This window comes from Carassius auratus, unplaced genomic scaffold, assembly GCF_003368295.1.
Source record: "Carassius auratus strain Wakin unplaced genomic scaffold, ASM336829v1 scaf_tig00007487, whole genome shotgun sequence".
Taxonomy (NCBI): domain Eukaryota; kingdom Metazoa; phylum Chordata; class Actinopteri; order Cypriniformes; family Cyprinidae; genus Carassius; species Carassius auratus.
The window spans coordinates 771,646-789,884 of NW_020523854.1; the positions used below are offsets into that span (position 1 = coordinate 771,646).

The window sequence follows — 18,239 nt, forward strand, 5'->3', positions numbered from 1 at the left end:
AACAGAAATGTTTAAGTTAAGTTTACTCGGGAGTTTCCGGTAAATTTGATTGACTGATTGTTTATAAATTTTACTGAAATAGTGCTTCTCACTGTAAAAAACGTCTGCTGTTAAATAACAGTAATTTAATGCACTGAAGAAAAAAAAAAGTAAGATTCACTTCATTTTTCTTTCTTTTGCAATGATTGTATATATATATATATATATATATATATATATATATGTTAATCTTAAGTACTGAATTAAATCAAATACGTACGCAAGCAAATAGACAGATTGTTATCCTTTTAATAGATGTCCATTCAATATAATTAATACCCAAATGAACACCGAGGTTACTAAACTTACCATCAAAAGCAAACAAAAAACAGTGTAAATACAACTTGAAAAAGTGAAAAATTAAACATTTTAAATTATTCATGGCTAAGTGCATTATGGGAAATATGGGATCAGAACTTTGATATTTACTTGAATAATCCTTATAACAACAAACACTTCCAAGTAAATATACTAAGCTTAAATTAAGTACCAACATGGAATTTACTTTTATTTTTTTTTTATTCTTGCCTTAAATTATATAACATAGAAATTACAATTGCTTTCATGTAGTATTTACTACAAAATAATTTATATCAGTGTATCCTAGTTCAATATAAACAATTTTTACATCTTCCAAGTCTTCATCTTCAGTGTAACTTATTTTTTTAAACAAAAATGGTAAATCAACATGTCATGAACACTGTAGATTGTCCTACACTCCTTTAATATCGATATTGCATCCATGATCCACTGTGAATAAAAGTTACCGTACACATTAACATCCATGGAACATTTCCCTTGGAAATACTGTATGTAGGTATGTATTACAATGGACAACATAGTAAAAAAATACTTAAGATTATTAAAAACCCACTTCACACACTTTTAAAATTGTTTACTAAAAGGTTCTTTTGGAATCCATAAAAAATTTCTTTATGCAATCGCTGCCAAATCCCCTTTTGGAAGCTTCATTTTTTAGAGTTTTGAGAAATAAGATGTTTGCGACAGCAGTCAGGAGGCACTGTACCGTCTCACAGGAGCATGTAGGCAGTGTGTGATGTGCTCGTGATAACCACAAAGACAGTGTAGAAAGTCCAAGAGCATGATCCATTACTGAGCCCACTGGCAAATCAAAACAACAAAACCAGCATTGTCAGGTCTGCAATCTCTTTTAAATGAGCACCAGATGGCAACACATCTTGCATAGCATGTTTGCTGGGAGATAATTATTTTGTAATCCCAGGTCTTTCAAGTTTTGTACTGTTAACCGTCATGATATCTCTGCTGTGGTGGCAAACTCTCTACTTCTGGGCTTGCTGACAACATAAAAACACAGAAGTAGTACCACTATGCAGAACTGTTGTTAACAATGGCAAAGCTATGTTTCTCAGTAAATAGATGGGAGTGTCACTGTTTTCAAAGTTACAAAGCTTTACAGTAGCAAAGCTAGCATGTAGCATTGTAAACCACTAAAACATCAACATTTCAGCAATAAAGATGCATGTATAAACTTAAATATTCGCTGATTGTGCTGTTTACAGTCAGAACTAATGAAGTCTTATTCAGGAACAAACAACCTTTAAGAATTTTTTTTCAATAGGTCTGAATAACTTAAGTTATCAGTTTGAGTTTGAATAGATCAGAGTAGTTCAAGTGTTCATACACAACTGAATCATCTGGGTGGGTCACTCATCCTCACTGCGCTGTTTACAGTAAAGACCCGTTCACAGCAAGCATGACTGCTATATTATTGAATATACGGTTTCAATAATCATAATTCTATAAGAATAGCAAAGACCACACTACAACTATAATGATACAGAGGAGTGATATGGTTGGGATACTCTTTAAAGTATTTCTCCTCCAGCTGATATACAATAAATACATTGCAAGCCAATCAGAATTTAAAGAGTTCATGCATTTAAAGTTATAGTTCACCCAAAAATGAAAACTCTGTTACCATATACTCATGTCTATGGAAGCCAGCTGTAACCAACAATCTTAAAAATGTCTTCTTTTGTTTTCAGAGGAAGAAAGAAACTCGTACAGGTTTTGAATGACATGAGGGTGAGTAAATGATAACGTTTTCATTTTGGGGTAAACTCTCCTCAAAGCAGCAGTTGAGAAAATGACAGCTCACACTTATAATAAACAGACTGTTATTGTCCGCAAACGTGGTAGACTGGCATATTTTTACCATCATTCTTTTCACGCTTTTCAAAAACAGATCCCAGATTTTTTTTTTTATTCATAAGCGCTGGAGATCTGCAGTCGGATACTATTGTGCCGTTTTTAATGGTAAAAACTAGGAATAGGCCTCTAATGGCTATCACAATGTTTGTCTAATTGGACAGATACCATATTGGACAGCACTTCTCATCAGCCATGCAGATGAAGACAATGACACAGTGTTTAAAGGTCATTTCTGATAATTGACATCACACAGTTTACCCATATTTTAGTGATTAATGGTGTTATAAGGATGCAAAAGAAAGACATTGATTAAGTGAACAGTGGTAATTTCCAGGAAGTCAGTCTGACAATTTGAAGGTAATGTTTGAAAATTTTAGATTAAAATTTAAAAAGAGGCAAAGAAAATTATTTTACTATGGTAAATATGAGCTTATGATATCGTTTATAATTAAACCACAGTAGCCATGAATTTACAGTTGTCTGAGACGTCATGAAATGTTCTTTAGCACCACAAACCATAAAATGTAGTCAGAGTTCTGCTATGGTTTAGCATGGTTTCCAGAGATCTGGAGCTGATTCGGGGTAGCTCGGTGGTTTGTGACTGTTTTTCGCGGCGCGCTGCCTTTTCACATATCATGTCTTTCGTGCGCTCAAGTTCGTTATTTCCAATGTATGTGCGCGATAAGCGCCCTCATAATGGAAGCGACGCAGTCGTTTTTTCCAGGCGCATCCGCACCGCATCGAGTTAAAAACATCTCAACTTTTCAGAATGCCGCAAGCGCAAGAATATCAGACCTGAACCAGGAAGTTGGTCACCAGATCACACGGTAACCAGTTAAACTATAACACCGGAGAGCGCCAAGATGTTTTTCTCTGAGGTGCTCGCGCATCGCAGGTGTGCTGCCATGGTACACCATATCGGTTTTGCAAAGGAAAAAAAAGGGCCATTTTATTTGTCCTCTGCTTAAAGCATTCCCATACTTTTGATAAAAGTGGTCTCTGTTTTTGTGATAGAATACAACTTTCTCCATTCCCAGTATGCCATTACGCGAGATGTAAACAAACAGTGGGACGCATCGACGCATTTCACGCACATCGACGTAATCACTGACATCGACGCGTCGTTGCAGCACTAGATGTTTCCATAAAGTTGGACAGTTACAACATTGCAAGGACAGTCTTGTGCTTCTGACACACAGTCTGTAAGTTTGTTTTCATATTTAAAGGATTTGCCACTGAGCGCTTGTTGTTTGTTGTTTCGCCGATCACAAATGCAGACATGGTTTTATGTTTATGTGGTGCAATAAACAACGCGTAATAAGACAGTTTAAGTCATTATAATCAGTAATTATGGCCCCACTGGATGCAACAAATGCCTAGTTTGTAATGGGTTTTATCTCATATAGTGTTGTCTGGATCACGAAAGAATTGTTCTATTTAACCGGATCTTCTTAGTGAACCGGTCGAACTAGTTCAAATCGAACTGAATCATTTGAAGCAATTTGTATCTCCAGTAAGCACTAATCCACAAATTACTTAAATTATTTGGTTTATAAACATGCCTGACACTCCCTCTGATGCTAAATTTCTGAACATTTCCATCACACACTTGAGGTATTCAGCCAATCACGACACTGGATAACTGGCCAATCAGAGCACACCTCGCTTTTTCAGAATGATGAGCTTTGTAAGAAATCAACGTTTTCAGAAGGCAGGACATAGAGGAGAAACAATAATGTAGATTACATGGAAAATACTGTGTTTTTTTAACCTTAAACCGCATAAACACATTTCATTACGCCAAATACACAAAATAATGTTCTTTTTAGCAACGTCACATGACCCCTTTAAGATGTGGACTCTTCTCTTTGTCTATGCGGTTTGACTGTGTTGTTTGTAGCTAATGCACTACCGTTTCTTACAAAGGATCAATATCTGTCTGTCTGCCTATCTACTTTTGAAAAGTATGTTTTAAATGATGTCCACTCATGACGACTACAGCCATATCAGCAGCCAAATAAAAGCAATTTTATTTTACACGGAGAAGACTGTCTCATTAGGGCATGATTGAGATCATATGACTAGCCGAACACTACATGATTTATCTTGGTAGAAATCCCCCCCCCCAGTACTAGACAGTGGACACTAATAAATCATGACTACAGCGAATGAACTCCTCAATGGCATCAGTAAACAAAAACTACTGCTTTCACATGATGCTGCAATCACAGTATCTGTAAGGTAAAGAAAATGTAGGAAATATTATACACACACACAAACACACAACACTTTTTTTAATGTTAAAACCAAACTTTTGTTTAAAGATATCTATGAATTAGCTAGATTTGAGAAAATCTGTGAAATGACATTAAAGTGAAGTTGAAAGGCTTAAGCTGTGGATTTATCTGTGTCAGATAAAGATATACTCTCATGGCAGAAGCAGCAAGGTGACGTTTGATGCTCTCTAATGACATGCACTCTGTCTTCAGTTCAAACTTTCTCTTGATTTCTAAATATAACCGTAGGGTAAGAAACGGTAAACATATTCCTCTTGCGTTGCGCAAGGGGGACTTGTCACGTGTAATTTTCTCGTATCTTACCCTGCCGAGACCCGTGAGAATCATTGCACGGGATGGTGTTTATAGCAGAAGAATTATTGCATGGGTACGTCTTGACATTTAAGAGATACCTATCGGCATTTACAAGCACCGCAATGGTCAAATTTAACTGCGTGTTATTTCCTACCTTGCAAATTAAGTGTTTCTTCTTGTTTATGAACGGTCTTTTTTTAAGAAAGCGGTGTGCATGAATTGCTTCTCTGAATAAGGGCCTATGCAATGCACTGTATGAACTGAATAAAAATGTGTTTTACTGGCCTATTGTGAGCCATACTGATGATTTGGTTGTTTACATTAGTTCTTAAACTGTAATGATTGCATTCTCAGCTCATCAAGTTTATTTCCCAATGGATACAGTTCAATTTGTCTAAACCTTACAGTGCCTTATATTTTGTTAACAAACAAACAAAAAAACCTTTACTGATTTAGATTGACAAACTATAATGAAAATTTACATCATTCTTATGTAAATTTGAAAAAAATGTATTCTTTTCATTAAGTCTATATTCTATAGCCTGCAATAGTTATCAATTATTAATCCATTAAATACCTTGAAAGCACTGAAATTATAGGCATGTGATGTTTACAAAACATTTTTTTTTGTGGTATAAGCCTGCGGCTTTACCCCGAGGAAGGGGTGAAGATGTTTACCCGAAGAGAGAAACACTTTTTGCTGCCTGCTTCCAAAGTAAGGTTTTGGTTTGATCTGTCTGTCTGCGACCGTGACATGCAAGATAAGCATAATAGAAAATCATGGAGTGACACTCAGGAGGCACAAGCTGTGAGTTCTCTTACATTATGCTCCAACCCATCTCTTCTAGGTTCGCTTGTTTGAGCAAATGATAAGATCGTTTAATCAGTTTTTGGTCTTTTAAAATGAAGCTAATCTAACAGTTTAGTTTTAGATATAATTGGCTTTTCTTGTGTTATCAAATAATTTACACTGACAGTGATGACAGCTCCACTGACTGTACTGCTAACTTCTATTATGTGTACAATAAATAAAACATGAACAAACATCAGAAAGGATTTGAAGAAATTTAGCATTACATCACCAGTAGATCCTCTGCAGTGAATGGGGGCCGTCTAATGATAAAAACATCACAATAATCCACAAGTAATCCACATGACTCCAAACAGTGAAAATTGAATTTTTTTAATACATCGTTAACTTTAATCAGTCACTTTTAGGCATCCTCTGCTGTGGTCTCATATCAAATATCAAAAATCCACTGACATATTTGTTTTAAACTGTTTTGGCCTGTAAACAGTGCTTAATCTTAATTTCGCCTAATTCAGGCGAAACAACTTTTTTTTTTTTACTGTAGAAAGCAATATTATGTATAGAGGACTCATATTTGACATTACTTCTGGATTATTGTGATATTTTAATCAGCTGTTTGGACTTGGCATTCTGACGGCATCCATTCACAGCGGATGTTGAGCATGTAATCTAATGCTACATTCAAGTTAATTGAATCTCATCTTCAATTTCAATGAAGATACAATCTCATCCTGAATAGAGAGAGAACATTTTCACCATATGTTCATTTTTGGGTGAACTATTCCTCTAAGGAGGGTGAGGACTCTTTTTGTCAGGGCAAGATTCTACATGGGGTTTTTGACAACCCAAACCATTTCATGTAAAACTGTTAATGTGAACTGCCAACTCAGCACAAATGATTCTCCAGTGCATTCTTTAAAACTGATTCAGAGGCATTAATGACGTCAAAAGCAACAATAAGCAAGAACTTTGTATTCATTGTCTTTGCAGGAAACACAAAACTATGCTTTAAAGTGTCAAATTTGTGGAGTGGAAGTTATCTTATTTTTAAAGTAGGGTTTTTGTTGTTTAGTGTGGCTTTTGCTCACACCGTCTGAATTCCAATTTATATCAATAAATATTAACATACACAAATGTGTGTCACTAGAGTCTATTCCAGTACATGCAGGCACCACAACTCATGCGAAGTGACGTGGGTTCAGGAAGGAAGGATGAACTGTTGGCTGTGTGGGGTGTCAATAATTACTTTCCCATCTGAAACTCTCCCTTTCTCCTAGAAAAGAGAAAGCACCACAGCTAATTCCAGCAGGACTTGTGCCCAGTGCCCATTTTAAAGAGGTACAAGCCAGAATCCAAAAGGCCTGTAAATGTAATGTTACTGTAGCGATTATGAACCGTAAGGCAAAAAATAGACATGTGAGAGTTTACTACACAATAATCTAAAGTATTGCACTTTGGCAAGTCGTAACAAAACTATCCCCTGCTAACATGTGGCATTAGGCTCTTCACATTCTTGGAATCACATCCCGTTCCCTCAACTAGCAATAGACCCCTTGTTCTTATAATAACATGGCATGACATGTTTTAGAGTGCACTAAAAGATCACCAAAACACACTAGCGAAAGTTTCTATGGCTTTTTTCCTGCTGATCATTCCTTAGATTTATCTGTATCAGGAAAATACCTATATTGTTTACATAAAGCACATAGCAGTCTATATTACTCCAATCTTCATTCATATTTGTCAGCAATAGCTTTGAGCAGCATGTTATAATTAAACTATGACTGGCGTGAATGGCCCATGTAGAGTGTCAAACTCCTATAGAACCTTTTATGACCAGCATACTTCACAATGACAGACAAACGATTTCAATAGAGCTGTGTGTGAATGTACTCGGACTGTAGAAATTCCTTTAGTGCTTGCTTGTCTATTTTGTCTGGCTGTTTGAGTGGCCCTCGGGGGATGGGCCTGTTCTATATGTTTCAGCAAGATCAAACTGTGCATGATGTAAAATGGAGACTGAGAATGAACGCGGATTGTTGCCACCATCAGCTGGAAGACAGAATGCTTGCTTGAGTGGATCCAGCAGATGCTTAAGGCATTTAGTGAGCTGCCTTTGGTGCAGCACAACATAATTGAGCACCAAGCATAATGTGTGATATTCCCAAATGAATGGAACTGGTGGTATTAGCAATGTCATTTTATTGTAAGTGTAGGCAGACTGTGGCGGTCAGTCCTTGGAATGCATAACTCCTTTCTATGCCAAAAGCAAAATTCATCTGCAATAAAAGCCGACTATGCATTCATAACATATGCATGTGAATAGCTAAAACATAAATGGTGATCAGTGCAAGAGCAATAAGGATTTTTAGGGGCATTATGATGGTGAAACTGAAACACAAGTGCCCCCAAAAGCCCCTCATTCTCCCTGCGGAATTACATTCAGAAACTTTAGCACAGTTTCTAATCATATTCTTTTGCAACGCAGTGTTGTCTCAAAATCAACACTCGGGTTGCAAAAGAAAATGGACTGAAGCTGTGCCAAGATTTTTTTAATATGTATTGGCATTCATGATTTCACAAAGAACCTTTATCATCCATGGAACCATTCCATTCGTTCCCCTAATAAAATAACAGCTCTTTTGTGTTTACTGAAAGGTTCTTTGGGGAACCAGATTTTTTTTTTATGCAATTGCTGTAAAAACAGTGTATGATTGAAGTTTATTGCACAACATTTATGCAATAAAAACCATTTGCCTCACAATCATCCGGCACAAACGTCAACAAGATCATATTAAATTAAGTACCTGTTAATGATCAAGTTTATTGAGAAATAACAACTTTAAGTTTAACTATATGTACACTTGTCACGCTGTTAGAGTGAGTCCCAGAAGCGGGACTTTACGGGCCAGTTGGATTGAGATCAATACTCATCTTGCCCCCAAAGTCCCGTCACTGAAATCACGGTGCATATTCAAACACAGACAGATAATAAGAAGCAATTATGACCAAATACATTTACCCCAATTACGGCTAAAGAATTCCACTGTAATTTGATATAGCCTAAATATGACTAATAGGCCTACTAACCAAAAATTAACCGCATCTTCTTATAGCTGTGTATTACTGCCATTAGACATTACTTTGACTAATGATTAAAGAATGCTTCCTGATTATAACACTGAAACATGCATTTTCTGTTCAAATTCAAAACAATAGGTAGCCTATTATTAAAAGTGCTATAAATACAAATAAACTTGAATTTAACTGAATAGCCATATGCACTGCACGTTCATTAATTTGATGTTTTCTATCACAGCAAGTGACCTTCTTTAGCCATGTCTTCAATGAAAAAACACATGCAATAACATATCACAGTGGCCACAAAAGCGATCACATGAACTTTTCAAGCGTATGATTTGAGCAAGGCTTTATTAAAACGCTGTCCGAATTATTAAGGGTTGTTTGTAAGGAGACAACTGGGCGTCAATTGAGTCCCAGACAGTGTGTTCGACTCCCCAGAGAGTTCAGGTACTCTCTCAGACACAATCTGTCTGCCTCTGTCGGGAAGCAACATCTGCGAAAAGCAGCAAGATGCACCTAAAATTTTATGCCGATGCTTTAAAAGACGCATCCCATTGACGATCTCTACATGTCCGTGTTAAATTCTACCGCATATTCCCATTGTAACGTTTCGCAGAAAACCTATTATGACATCACCATCATCATCAGTGGAATCAATAAGTGTTCTGATTCCGATCACACCTGCGTTTGAAAGCACGCGCATCGATGCGATATCGCTGGAAACTTACCTCGAATGAATAAAGATGTGCTGTGGGGTTGAAAGAAACATGTGGCTGATGTGAATCAGATATTTTTTGTTTAAGTGCACGCTGTACGTGCTCCCGCTGGTGAGATGGGCAGCAGACTGAGTCTGTGCATGTTAAGATCTCACTGCTCGTGCATTGCTTCATGGTCACGCTACTAGGTAAAGCACTGAGCAGGGGCCGTGCAGGGGGAGATGCCATTCCCAGCAACACGCGTCAATTGTGCGCTAGATTCCTCGCTCACATTCTCAAGTCTATTAATGATCATCAATGGGTGGCAGAATGAAAAATTGCTCACGTGCGAGGGCGCTGCTTCCCGATGCTTGTCTTTTGCTTTAAAAGGGAGCGAAGTTAAACACGTGGAACTGGATACGGAGCTGGCAGTTTCTATTTTCCTAGAAGTCATTTCCAAATATAGACACTAGGAAGGGAAGTTCTTAGAAACCCCGGAGTCGTTATGGCCGAGTTTACTTCTTTTCACTGTTTTGTCGGCTAAATGGCCTTTTCATCATAGCATCCATCCATTTAGTTTTTTTTTTTTTTTGACTGGGATGTCATGTTAGTTGAACTGAGGACCTGAGGAAGTGTATTAATGATGCAGTTGTAGATTGTTCTGTATCTCCTCTTTTTTTGCGCTGAACGTCACAAGTGTGATCGATGTGGGGCTTTTAAATACATTAAAACATGCGATTTATGAATCTGCAATCAAACCTGTAGGATTGCTGCACTGTTGTGTTGCTCTCTATCGCCCTCTGTTGCTGAGATTGTGACGTTGCCTTTTGCTAAAGAGGAAATTACAGTGACGTCACACAGCAGACAACCGCGCTTCCGGTTTCAAAAACATTTATTTATTTAACATTTATTAATTTCTCGATTTATGTGCTACATATCAGTGATTTATTATACAGTCTATGTTTATTACTCATACTTGCCCTTTTATAATATAGATTTATTTTATATTAATAAAGAATTTGAATTCGACAGATGTGTTGTAGGTTGTTGAATAACGCAACATTTCTATGAAATAATGGCATATAAAAGTAAAAAAAAATCAAATAAAATTAACTTATTCATCGTGTTCTGCAAGATTTTTTTATTTTTAATACACATTTCACCACATTACGAGGTGAAATAACATCTAATAACTGCTCTCCTTTTCTATCTTTTAGAGTTAGATTTGTTTTTTATTATTATTATTATTATTATCATTAAGTAAATGCAGGTAAAATAAAAGACGATCATACATATGTATGCCATCGTAATGCCCTGCTTATTAATCGTTCTAATTAATATCAATTTTACACCCAATCAGCCATATAACGTTTACTGACTATTAATGAAATCTTTCATGTTATTTGCGCTTCTGGTGGTGTCCAGTCTGCTCCACCACAACTGGCTGATATTTTAAAGCGATCAGGTGTGTTTGATGAGGGCTGGAGCAAGCGTTATGTCTCCAGCAGATGTTCTGATGACTCCGGTAGAGACTAATCGTATTATGCCCATTCCGAGAGTTTCTCGGTGTAATGTCTAATGATAAACCAACACGCCACGGAGCCGTGCAACATTTTGCTATTCGTTTAGTAGTTTACCAAGTCCATGCATCATGAGTGCGTGTTGGAATGTCATGGATTTAAAAGGCACGGGCGGGGTTCGAACCCGCGATCTTCGGTTTACGAGACCGACGCCTTACCACTTGGCCACCGCGCCTGCGCTCTTAGAGCACAGTTTCCTTTATTATAAAGATTCACCGGTGGACTATCTGTCTTTGTATAGAAGATAAAACAAAAGAAGATTCAAAAAAAGACGAGAAGAAGTTTTATACTTAAAGGAGGATGAGATTGGGCCATACTGGACTGATAGTAGGGAAGAGTATTTGCTTGCGCACAAGATGTCAAATCAAGGAAGATGTAGAACATGTCTTGATTAGATACAATAAATACCATGAATACAAAAACTGTGCAGAGCAAAACTGTGCAGAGCTGTGCATGGCCGCGGGAAGTGGGGGTGCTGGGGGTGCTGCAGCACCCCCTAGTGACGAGAGGGAGATTAAAAAAAATGTAGGCCTATTAAAATATTTTGCACAATTTATAAATTCCTTATGAATATTTTAGAAAATGATTTTGACACACGTAGGCTATTACGTATATTTTGGATTTTAATTTCATATTTTGAGGCCTAATCAACACGGGTTCGGAAGTTATGTTGTCAACGTCAGGCAGGCAGGTTTGGTCGCGAGTAACGAGGTTTCCCACTCGTTCCTTGCAGAATACATCCATCTTTATATAATACAGCGCACCTCGTCATTTGTACACCTGTAACCAGGGCACCCCGCCTGCATGTAGCTCAGGTAAGAGTATGGTGCTGCCGCGCTTGTAACATTTATTTTTTTGGCAACAAGTGTGGGATCAGCTTTGACTAGCCAAGAAATTGTAAGAAGTACACTATAGTATTTTTGTAAGGTGGTGGGGATGGAGATGGAGAGTATTATTTCGTTCGTGTGTTCTTTGCGTAATGGTTTTGGAGAACTGTTAAATAACGTTTAAATAGTCGGAGATTATTTCCTTGTGGTTTGTGTAAAAAGGTTGGAGATGGAGACAGAAAGCTTTATACTGTGCGTGTGTTCTTTGCGTAATGGATGTGGAGAACTGTTCAATAAACAAATTGCTTAAATAGTCAGAGATTATTTCCTTGTGGTGTGCGTAAAAAGATTTTGGAGTTAATAGAGTTGCGTGTGACATAAACGTGCAGTGACTCAAGCCAGCTGACCAAACCGATTGCATTGTTTTAGCGTTATTGTGAAGTTTGATTAATATTATATTTTGTTGTAATATTATTTGTTGTATCTAAATAAGTTGCATGTACGGATAGGCTATCTGAAATTGTAATGAAAGTAATTATTTCGTTTTCTTTCGATTATTAAACTTTTATTTCTGATTCTGCTTCTGCTTCAGATTAATAGCGCATTGCGCATATCTGAGAACTGATGTCTGTGTGTTTCAGACCCTGGCTGGCTGTGCACTGAAGTGTATATGACAATAAAGTAGTAAATCTAAATGTATTTATTTATAAAGTGTATTTTAAATAGGCCTATAGGCTCATAGTTTTTTTGTCAAAAAAAAAAAAAAAAAAAATTCACAGCACCCCCTGTTCAAAATTACTTCCCGCGGCCCTGGAGCTGTGGTCCTCCAGGCATGCATTGAGTTTGAGACCAATGCTTTGGACTTTTAAAGGCTCAAAGCGCATCTAGATTATTCTCGTTGCTTGTGAATCATTACATCCACCAGGGGAGGCTGTTGAATCGTGGCTTTAGAGTTTGTTGGTGCACTGTCATGATTTCCATGCCCATAATATAAACTGAGCTTCTATCTAGATCTGATAATTTATGTGAAAAGTAATGGAAGGATTCTTAATGCAGTGATGTGTACCTTGGCTAACATATCTGCACTGAATATAACCCTGGCTTTGGACTGAATTGCTTTTACACTAGGATTTGTTTTTACTTTCAGAGTAAACAGTCCATGTGTTCAAAATAATGAGTTTTGCATGATCATCTTAATCAGAAATCTATTCCTCATTGCTTTATTCTATTGACAGAAAGTATGTGGCTGGTTTTATATGAAGCTCACTCAAAATTATAAAAATATGCATAACTGGAACCCCAACCTGACTCTGCTGTGAAAATAAATCTGATTTGCTAATCCTTTCGATCTTTCTAAAAAAAAAAATTGAACCTGTCATTCAAACATACAAAAAAAAAAAAAAAAAAAAAAAAAAAAAAAAAAATATATATATATATATATATATATATATATATATATATATATATATATATATATATATATATATATATATATAAGGAAATGCCAAAATGCCTGAAGTCCAGTGTCAAGTACCCACAGTCAGTGATGGTCTGGGGTGCCATGTCAGCTGCTGGTGTTGGTCCACTGTGTTTTATCAAGGGCAGGGTCAATGCAGTTAGCTATCAGGAGATTTTGGAGCACTTCATGCTTCCATCTGCTGAAAAGCTTTATGTAGATGAAGATTTCGTTTTTCAGCACGACCTGGCACCTGCTCACAGTGCCAAAACCACTGGTAAATGGTTTACTGACCATGGTATTACTGTGCTCAATTGGCCTGCCAACTCTCCTGACCTGAACCCCATAGAGAATCTGTGGGATATTGTGAAGAAAAAGTTGAGAGACGCAAGACCCAATACTCTGGATGAGCTTAAGGCTGCTATCGAAGCATCCTGGGCCTCCATAACACCTCAGCAGTGCCACAGGCTGATTGCCTCCATGCCACGCCGCATTGAAGCAGTCATTTCTGCAAAAGGATTCATGACCATGTATTGAGTGCATAACTGAACATAATTATTTAAAGGTTGAATTTTTTTGTATTAAAAACACTTTTCTTTTATTGGTCGGATGAAATATGCAAACTTTTTGAGATAGTAATTTTGGGTTTTCATGAGCTGTATGCCAAAATCATCAGTATTAAAACAATAAAAGACCTGAAATATTTCAGTTGGTGTGCAATGAATCTAAAATATATGAAAGTTTAATTTTTATCATTACATTATGGAAAATATGAACTTTTATCACAATATGCAAATTTTTTGAGAAGGACCTGTATATACTTTTTTTTTTTTTTTTTTAGGCATTCTGACCCCAAGACTCAACTAATTTCTGCAGTTCTCTAGGTGCGATCCTTCAGGCCTTTTGCCACTATCCTCCTTAATGCATTAAGACAGTAGACATCCTCTTCCGTGTCAAGTGTAGATTCATAACACGTCTCTATTGGCTTGATGGTGGAAATGAGAATTTTCAATGCTTAAGCTTACAACCACTTTGTAATTGTGAAGCTAAATAATCTTTCACCATATTCCTTTTTACACCTTATGACGGATGATTAGAGGAATTTGCACGCACACACACACACACACACACACACACACACACAGAGCAGTGGGCAGCCATTTATGCTGCAGCACCCGGGGAGCAGTTGGGGGTTCGATGCCTTGCTCAAGGGCACCTAAGTCATGGTATTGAAGGTGGAGAGAGAACATGCGCTCCCCCCACCCACAATTCCTGCCGGCCTGGGACTCGAACTCACAACCTAGAGAGTCCGACTCTCTAACCATTAGGCCACGACTTCCCTTAATTATAATAAATAAGTAATAAAAAAATAAAAAATAGTCTCTCTACACAAGCAGTTCCAAACAATGACGACATAGTCGGTGAAAGTCCCGGCCATTTGTGACGCTCTCTGTGCTATTAGCATATACACAGTCCTGAGTGAGAAGCTGTGGTCCGTCATTATTGTTCTCTTGCTGTAGTTATTGGAGATACAATGTCAGCATCAAAGAGCCATGAACAATGTCTGTGTTGGGTTGCACCAATGAACATAGACCACTGAGGACGCATGGTTAACTTTCATTTTTGAAGGAAATGTCCCAGAAAAACCCGGAAAATTCCTATTCTTAAATAGGTATGCGCTAACATTTTACTCAGATTGCCTCACAAACGAGGGTCAGTTCAGCGCTGGAGTTGCTTCTGAAAGAGATATGATACCAACACTTCATGCGCGAACATCCAGACTCCAGACAAAGCATCACTCAGAGAAGAGAGCAGTGTTGCCAGGTTTTCGCAACAAAACCCTCCTGCGGACATGAAAAGTGTACGGTACCCACGACGACAGTGTTAAAGAAGCACAATTCATTGGGAAAACCGCAGTCTTGGCAACACTGTAAAGGACCCAACAAACATGAGACGTCTATCCGACATGCAGATCAAGTCTAAATTGCGTTGTTCAGTCTGGACCATATATGGATGTCTACTAAAAAAAAAAATCTTTATTTTTTATTTTTTATATAAACTATGGGCCCCCACCTATAAGCTTTCTTAGGTTCTTTGGGTGACCCATTTCACTATTCTGTACCCCCGCTGTATTTTTGCTGGTAGTGGTATTTGTGAATAAACTTAAAATCCAGTTTGTATCTGGACATCGAACTACGACGTCCATTGGAGGTAATTATAAGGTTTGAAATTTGACCGTCGGGCTAAGGATTTTCTCGGACATCTATGGCAGAACAGGTTCATGAAATCGACATAACTTTTTTTTTAATACACATAAACATGACAAAGCAATCCTTTGATTTCTGTATATATATATCACATGTAGCCCACTCTTCTGAAAAATGTAGTTGTTAAAATAATGCAGTATTTAAATTATTAAAAACATAGGCCCAATTAAAGTACCATAATGTGACCATATAAAATCTTACATGGAATTATTTATTTATTTGAGTGGTATTTTTCACTGAAGAATTGACAGAAACAGCAGTTTACATCTGCATTAGATCTGTAAATTAAATATAGGCTAGTTAATTAAATAAAATGAAATAGATTAAAATATATTAAAGTTTACTATATTTAAGTAGATAATTCGATTTAAATGTAATACTACTTATGTAAATGTAATGTAAATATATTTAACAAATATAAATATATATAATATTTATTATATTATTATTATTTGTATAATAATAATAATAATAATAATAATAATATATCATATTCAATAATAAATATTTAACACATAAATTTAAACTGAATGTAAAACAGTGTATTTAAACGTGCGCTGTCCACAAGGGGCGTTAACGTGATGTTATGTGAGTGACGTGAACGTGATGGCAAAAAAAAAAAAGCAACCGCGAAGACGGATGAATAATTCTGTTTATTACAAAAGACTGAAGATATAACTACCGCCATCCTTTAATTTATTTATTTATACTTTGAGGACACTTTATAAAACCTATAGAGATACCTGTCCAACGAACAACCTTCACAACAGGACGGAGCTGGCTTAATGTTGCTTTGAAATTCAAAAAGTAACGGTCACCTAAATCAAAAGTAAGCATAAATGCGCTTATATTCGTTGTTTTATCAATCTAATGTTGAATTTCAATTTATTTGGATTAGAAAGATTATATATTTGCTAATTCCTCTTTTTGTAATTGTAACTTACATATCCCTGTTGGTTAATTTGAGATGATCCAAGTTATAGTCTGAGGTAAAATTATGTTGGTCCATTTTAACTTGGGTATTAAAATTGTTCACTAAAACACGTAACTGTAATTTTCTTGATCCAATAAAGAAACGATTTTCTAACTTATTATTATTATTTTTCTCTAATTTTCCCTATTTCAGGACGGGAACCCCATTTTCTGATTCGAAATCTACATACTCTACTGGTAAGTATAACACTACTGACACCTAGTGGTTAGTTATAGTACTGCAAATACAAATACATTGTCACTACATCAACAATTACGTAAGATTTTAAAAACTTTATCTTGTTTGAAGTGTTCATTCTTGTATTAAACAGCCTTTGTACTGTATCCTGGATACAAGTAAATAAATTATGCACTTTGAAATGAATTATTTTCATTTAAAGGGGACATACACATAAACAGAGTGTGACGCATACCCTAAAAGTGGCAATTTTAAGAAGCTATAAAAAATATCTGTGAGGTATTTTAAGATAAAATACACACTCTGTGGAGATCAGAGAACAATTGGAAATATTTTATCAATGCATTCTATGGCACCTTTAAGAAAAAAAACCCATAATTTTAGGGTGTCACACCAAAGGATAAAAAAACGTGACACTTTTGTAGTGGTTACAAAAAAAGTTTGTCTTTGAATAAGACAAAAGACAAAAAACAAGTTCAACAGATTTTGAAGAATATTCTAGATTCTGTCCTTCCAGAAGGATGTTATTTGCATCCGTTCAGCACAGTGAAGCTCATAAATTTGTATGCCTAAATACAACTGCATAAATCTGCAGTATTTGTCATTCGTCCATTGCAGTAGATCTCGTGTAAACTGGGGGAAGAGCTACACTGGATTTTATGTTGGTTTTGTGGTATTTCTCAGAAGGTTCTGTGCGGGTCAATCGTACGTCTAGTTTGTTCTCGCTGAACTCATTGTATACTTTACAGCCTCTATGTCTGAATCCATAAATAAACCCTCATGGTTTATATTTATGTTGCTGCTTCCTATATGTGGTTGCTTGCACTGCAGTTCTTACACCTCTGCATGTAAGTGTAGGTTAAAAAAATGGCTTTGAGTAGCACAGATGGTTTGGTCAGATGCACTCCTTATATCTCCCTGTCCTTTAATCTTCTCTTGTTTGGTGTGCGCTCTTTCATGGCAGGCCCGGGCTCCAATCTTACAGCCTGAGGGGAGGAATAAACAAGAGTCTCCGGGAGAGACAGCCAGAGGTGGGAGGGGGAGAGCTGTACAGAGATGGGGGTGGGAAGAATGCAAGAAGAGCTCATTTTTGTTGCTGAAACCTGAGCGTGCTGAGCCCTTGACTGAGATTTCAGAGCGAATAGGAAAGGCACTGTACAGGCAAGGGCCATATTTTGAATAATGCTCTGTAAGTGATATATTTTCAAAGCGCTGCGTGATATCTGCCCATATGGTTAGGGTTTGTGCTGCTTTTGATGTACATGAGTGTAGACAAAGATGAAAAAGGTGCACATATAAAGATATTCATAGTTCATATTTCACACTGAATATAATTTAATATGCATGATGTCAGAAAGAGATATGATACCCTTTTACACAAATGTAAAGAAAGGCATCTGATCATATATATATGTGTGTGTGTGTGTGTGTGAGAGTGTGTGTGTGTGTATATATATATATATATATATATATATATATACAAACACACACAGTAATTGCTATAGCTGAGCAAATATGTAATGTT

General features: G+C 36.7%; 1 long non-coding RNA gene and 1 other non-coding gene across 2 annotated transcripts; one reads left to right on the forward strand and one right to left on the reverse strand.

The window, feature by feature from the left end:
* Positions 1–11,096: 11,096 nt before the first annotated feature.
* trnat-cgu (transfer RNA threonine (anticodon CGU)) lies at positions 11,097–11,168 on the reverse strand. The gene has a single exon. It is a non-coding gene; the product is annotated as a tRNA-Thr (tRNA).
* Positions 11,169–16,177: 5,009 nt separating this feature from the next.
* LOC113071534 (uncharacterized) lies at positions 16,178–17,998 on the forward strand. The gene is made up of 3 exons (XR_003280115.1): positions 16,178–16,372; positions 16,670–16,713; positions 17,679–17,998. It is a non-coding gene; the product is annotated as an uncharacterized LOC113071534 (long non-coding RNA).
* The last annotated feature ends 241 nt before the right edge of the window (positions 17,999–18,239 follow it).